We start from the raw sequence: 6,182 nt of genomic DNA on the forward strand, positions 1-6,182 counted from the left end.
GGGGTTAATTTAGGTGTTTCATATATTGTGTTAGCTAGTTATAATTAATAGAGAGAAGTGTCCTCTCTTATGTCCGTGCTTGGTCGACGCTACGTACTATACATACGTATATAGAGAGGACTAGACACGCTAGCTAGCTAGTAAGCAAACGAAGGAAACAGAAGATCGTCATGAACATATATGCATATATACAGAGAGAAGTGATATCGACCACCTCTCCTTCTCCGAGAGATTGGTCGAACAACAAGTTCTCGTATATCTATCTGACACTACCGGCTACATATATACAATAATTATCTCTTACAAATATAATCATACAGACTCAGGGTCCACATAGAATTCTCCGTCTTCAGGGATCACGTGGTCAAGAAAGAATGCCGCCAATTCCTCTTGAATTGCTCGCATGCGAGCTGGTGCTAGGAGTTCATCCCGCTTCCGAAACATCTAATTTGAAGAAGGGGGTCAATACATATATATATATAAATAAATGAAACTCAACACAAATGATGGTAATAAAATAAAATTGTGAATGTTGTTATTTACGTACTTCATATTGTTCATTAGAGTACCCGCCCCGCTCACAGGTCGTGTGGCGGATGGACTCGCAGATGTAGTATCCACAGAAATCATTCCCTTGTTCCTGCCACAACCACTTTACAAGAAATAGAGGTCAATCAAACTGATAAGCAAGAATGCTAAATGGTATTGATGAAACTAGCGCTTGAATCACTAGGAGATGCGCGGAACATGCTACTATAGTACTTACTTTCGGGTGTCTAAATTCCAGCTCCTTCGGCAGTCCCGGAACTGTTTTGGTGAATTTTCTCCAAACCCTGCCGGACAAAGAAAACAATTACTTGATATCAGGAAATGAACAAAGTTGCTGATATGGTGGATAATGATCGATTTAACTTACTTCTTGAGGATTTCAGTCATGTCCGCATACTCCTTGGGATCTTTTCGTTTAGAGTCCAAGACGGTTACTACTCCCTGCTCAAGCTTAATCTCTAGGAGAATATAGTGGTAACTGCACACACATGCATAACTCATCAATTACATTACTATAACCTTGACTAATATATAAGAGAAACCGAACACGCACAAGACAGTAACACTCACCTGAAGTTATAAGGAAAGAGTATTATATCTTTGTTTTGATTTATTAAGAACGATCGTAGCAAGTTGGCCTCGGTAGCTGTGGCATGAAGTTTAACCTCAGTTGCATCTATGAGATATGTGTTAATGAACCAAATATCACCGACTTGTCTTTTCTTCAATTCGGCGATCTTCAATCTGCATAATATAGTGAGGATGATTATAAATATATGCAATGAAAGAGCTAAGCTATATAGAGAAACTTAATGACAGAAGTAGTACTACTTACAGAGAGTAGCAGGCGACCGTTGTTTTATCGAGGGCAATTGATTGAAAAACTGATAGAACTCCTCAAATGGAACAGGCAACAGATCAATTCCAACGAGGTCATGCTCCGGTTTAACTCTCGCATACAAAGTACTCCTCCCCCCAGAGTCTCTGCAGATTTTCAAGTACCAATCATGCAATCTTCGCATCATCGTTGATAGAGATCTTTCATCTTTGACGAGAGGCTTCCCGTACTCGTATCTTTGTATCTGCACCTCCATGGGTTCATAATGTACATCGTCGGGCAGGTAATCTGCAAGATTGCTATAACCGGGCACCATCCTCGGATCATTATCGATGTTGTGGCTAGGCACCTTGAGCGGGGGGCACGATTGCTTCGCTTGTTCGCCGAGCTGGGCAATTTGTTTCCCAGCTCGTCGTTCTTTCAGCCTTTGATCACTGATAGTACTTCCCGACCGCTCCGCTTCGGCAAATTCCTTTCCAATAATGCGGTCATAGTTTCCTTTCGGCGGATCAGACTTCGGTGGTTTTGTCAGGGCAGCCAGAGTGCGCTTCACTTTCACCCGATCTACCTTCTCCTCCGGAGGTGGATGTTTCTTTGCTTTCACCCATTCAAAGAAGTTCCTCACTTCTTCTCGCGCGATCTCGGCGTTCTCCTCCAGGGTCCTCTCATATGGTAACTTCTCTGGAGTCTTCAGAGAAGGACCGAATCTGAATGTCCTCCCGCCTCTGGTTGTACTGCTAGACGCCGACCGAGCAGACGGAGCGGTTGTCTTCTTTACTTGCATAAGCGGCGGAGGAGAAGGACTATGACGCGGCGGAGCAGCTGGAGCGGCGGCGGGTCTCTTCCGCCCTTGCTGACGAGGCGGAGAAGGAGGAGGCTGGCTGCTCGGGCGCGTCGGCGCAGGCGGAGAAGGAGGCGGAGTGCCGCCACGCGCCGGAGAAGGAGCCGGCCGAGGGCCCTGATCGTCACTCGCCGGAGGAGGAGGCGGTGGAGGCGGAGTGCCCTGACTCGCCGGAGGAGGAGGAGGAGGCGGTGGCGTCCAGTTCGGAAGGTTGATGAGCTCCTTCCGCCATAGGCATGGAGTCTTCAGAGCAGACCCCAGCCGAGTCTCCCCTTCACCGGTAGGGTGGTCAAGCTGGAGGTCCTCAAATCTCTCCGTTATCTCATCCACCATCACCCTAGCATATCCTTCTGGAATCGGCCGGCAGTGAAAAGTTGCGCCGGGTTCAGTAGGATAAACAGAGCCAACAGCCGCCTTGACCTTCAAATTCATCCATTGCGTCATAAGGTGGCAGTTTTGAGACTCCGTTATAGCATCCACGGGATAGCTGGCAGGAGCCGTCAAGGCATGCTCCAGCTGAAGCAGCTCGGTGGAAGCCACGCTGCTTCTGCGCTGAGATGGCGGGGTAGCTTCGGGGGAGGCTTCGGCAGTACGTTTGCTGCGATTTGCTTCTCGTTCCTCTATCGTGTCTACCCTTGCTTGCAGCGCCTGTATTTGGGTCTGCTGCACTTTTTTCCTCCTCTCATGGGATTTGTAACCGCCTGCGTCCGGAAACCCAACCTTCCACGGAATGGAGCCTGGCGTGCCTCGTGTTCGTCCAGGGTGCTCAGGATTCCCGAGGGCCATTGTGAGCTCGTCGTTCTCTCTATCTGGAAAGAACGTCCCTTCCTGCGCTGCTTCGATATACTGCTTAAGCTTACTGACTGGTATGTCCATTTGATCGTTCGTCCAAATGCACTTCCCTGTTACAGGGTCCAGTGTTCCGCCAGCCCCGAAGAACTAAGTCCGGCAACGGTCTGGCCAGTTAATTGTCTCTGGTTCGATCCCTTTATGAACCAGATCATTCTCAGTCTTGGACCACTTAGGCCGGGCTACGAGGTAGCCACCTCACCCCGTACCATGGTGAAGCTTCTTCTTCGCAGCATTTTGCTTGTTTGTCGCCGACATCTTCTTACTCTTTTCTGATGTCTTGTGGGCCACAAATGCGGGCTAGTGATCTCTGATCTTCTCATATCTGCCCTTGAATTCTGGTGTATCATTATTTTCGACAAACTTATTCAGCTCTTTCTTCCACCTCCTGAATAGTTCTGCCATCCTCTTCAGAGCAAAAGACTTGATTAATTTCTCTTTAACTGGGTTCTCTGGATTATCCTCAGGCGGTAGGGTGAAATTTGAGTTCAGCTCAGTCCAAAGATCATTTTTCTGCATATCATTGACATAAGACACCTCAGGGTCTTCTGTAGCCGGCTTAAACCATTGCTGGATGCTTATCGGGATCTTGTCCCTAACCAGAACCCCGCACTGAGCAACAAATGTGCTCTTTGTCCGGAGGGGTTCAATAGGTTGGCCGTCGGGCGCGATTGCTATGATCTCAAACTTTTCATCCGAGCTCAACTTTTTCTTCGGGCCTCGTCTCTTTACCGAAGTTGTGCTCGATTCGGAGGGCTAAAAAAAGAACAAAGACTTAATTAATATGTGTACATACCAAAACAATGAATGCATCAATCAGCTAGTCAGCATAGGCTTAACTAATATATATACCTGGCCGGACTCGGTTCGGTCACCGGAGCCGTCATCACGGTCTCCTTCTTGCACCGGCATTGGGTCACCGGAGCCGTCCTCATGTTCTTCTTCTTGCACCGGCATTAGGTCACCGTAGCCAGCTTGTTCACCCTCTCCTTCCAGACCATCGGTTTCGTTGAGAAACAACGAGATGGCATCACTTCCTTCTGCGATTATGTCCCTCAACAACGCTTCTTTTGTTGCTTCGTCTAGGGCGGTGTCCATAGTTTCTACAAATATTTACAACATGGCAATTATTATTCAAACATGACAGATGGATATATTAGGATATATTAGTGCCAAACGTAGAACTAGCTACCTAATCATAGTAAGCTATCGGGAGGGGGTATATGTCGACAACGACGACACTACATCTATGTCCCTCGACGACCCTCGTTCCCGATAAAAAAAGAGGAAGAAGAAGAAAAATAAGAGGAGAAGAAAGAATAGAGGAGAAGATCTCCTCTATTCTTTCTTCTCCTCTTTTTTTTCCTTCTTCCTCTTCTTTTTTTATCCTCTTCTTCCTCTCATGTTCGATAGGATCGCCGAGGGGTCGGGAGGTTGCCTAGTGTCAAGGGATTCAACAAAATCATGTCTTCATCATTAGGCGAAAGTAACATGTGCATGATGGTACGAAGCTCTTCAAAGTTGTTCTGGAACGGAGTCCCAGATAGGATAATTCGCTTTTTGGTACAAAGTTCAGCAAGAGCCTTCCGAATATCGTTATTTGGAAGGCCTTTGCTGAATTCGTACCAAAAGGCGGATTATTCTATCCGGGACTCCATTCCAGAATAACTTTGCAGAACTTTGTACCAACATGCCCTGGTTACTTCCGGCTAATGATGAAGGCATGGATTTCTTCAATACTTTGACACTAGGAAACCTCTCTCTACTTCCGGCTAATAAGAAGAAGAAGAAGAAGAAGAAGAAGAAGAAGAAGAAGAAGAAGAAAAGAAGAAAAAAAAAGAGGAGAAGAAGAAAGGAATAGTGGAGAAAAGAGAAAATAGAATATATTCTATTTTCTCTTCTTCTCCACTATTCCTTTCTTTCTTCTTCTCCTCTTCTTTTTCTTCTTTTTTCTTCTTCTTATTTATTTCTCCTCTTCTTTTCGGTAGAGGAAACCCTAAATAGCTAGCAAGTATCGTGGGTGTGAGATACATGTGGCCTTCGGTGTCGGACACTACATCCACGTCCCACAAGTGACGTGGGCGTCGAAGCCCGCGCCACTTGTGGGATGTGGGTGTAGTGTCCGACACCGACGGTACATGTATCTCACACCGACGATACTTTCTATTTAGGGTTTCTCCTCTACCGCTCCTCGACCTCTCGACGACCCTCGTTCCCGATAAAAAAAGAGGAAGAAGAAGAAGAAAAAAGAAGAAAAGAAAGAATAGAGGAGAAGACTTCCTCTTCTTCCTCTCCTCTTCTTCTCCTTCTTCTTCCCCTTCTTCCTCGCCTCTCTCATGAATGTCCGACGTTCTCGACCCCCCCCATGCGTCGAAGAAAAAAAAGAAGAAGAAAAAGAAGAGAAGAAGAAAGGAATAGAGGAGAAAAGAGAAAATAGAATATATATTCTAATTTTCTCTTCTTCTCCTCTATTCCTTTCTTCTTCTCCTCTTCCTTTTCTTCCTCTCCTCGTCTTCTCCTTCTTTCTCTACTTATTTTCCTTTTCCTTATTTTACTTTTTCCTCTCCACTAACATCATCATATATATGAAAAAATGCATATATGACATCATCATATCATATCATCAACAGAAAAAACATCATCATATCATCAACAGAAAAAAACATCATCAACATCATCATATCATCAACAGGAAAAAACATCATAAACATCATCATCTTATTTAGTTCTCTCGACCCCTCGTCCCTCTCTCATGTTGTCGGGGAGGGGCTATATCGACCTCTCCGCTCATGTTGAAATTATCGGGGAGGGGGTATATCGACCCCCACCCCCCTCATCATGCATATATAGCTACCACATACATATATACATTGAAAAAATTACATATATGCAACAAAAACATTAATACACAAATGAACAAAAAAATACATATATGAACAAAAACATGCTGTGAACAAAAACATTAATGTAATAAATCTAATAAGAAATTAATCTAATAAAAAACATGCTTTAAGCCGGATGGGCGCGGCGGCTCACAGCGGGGCTCTGGCGATGGCGACGGCGGGGGAGGCAGGGGCGATGATGGCGACGGTGTCGGCGGGCGGG

The sequence above is a fragment of the Triticum aestivum genome, chromosome 1A (assembly GCF_018294505.1).
Source record: "Triticum aestivum cultivar Chinese Spring chromosome 1A, IWGSC CS RefSeq v2.1, whole genome shotgun sequence".
NCBI classification, from domain to species: Eukaryota; Viridiplantae; Streptophyta; class Magnoliopsida; order Poales; family Poaceae; genus Triticum; species Triticum aestivum.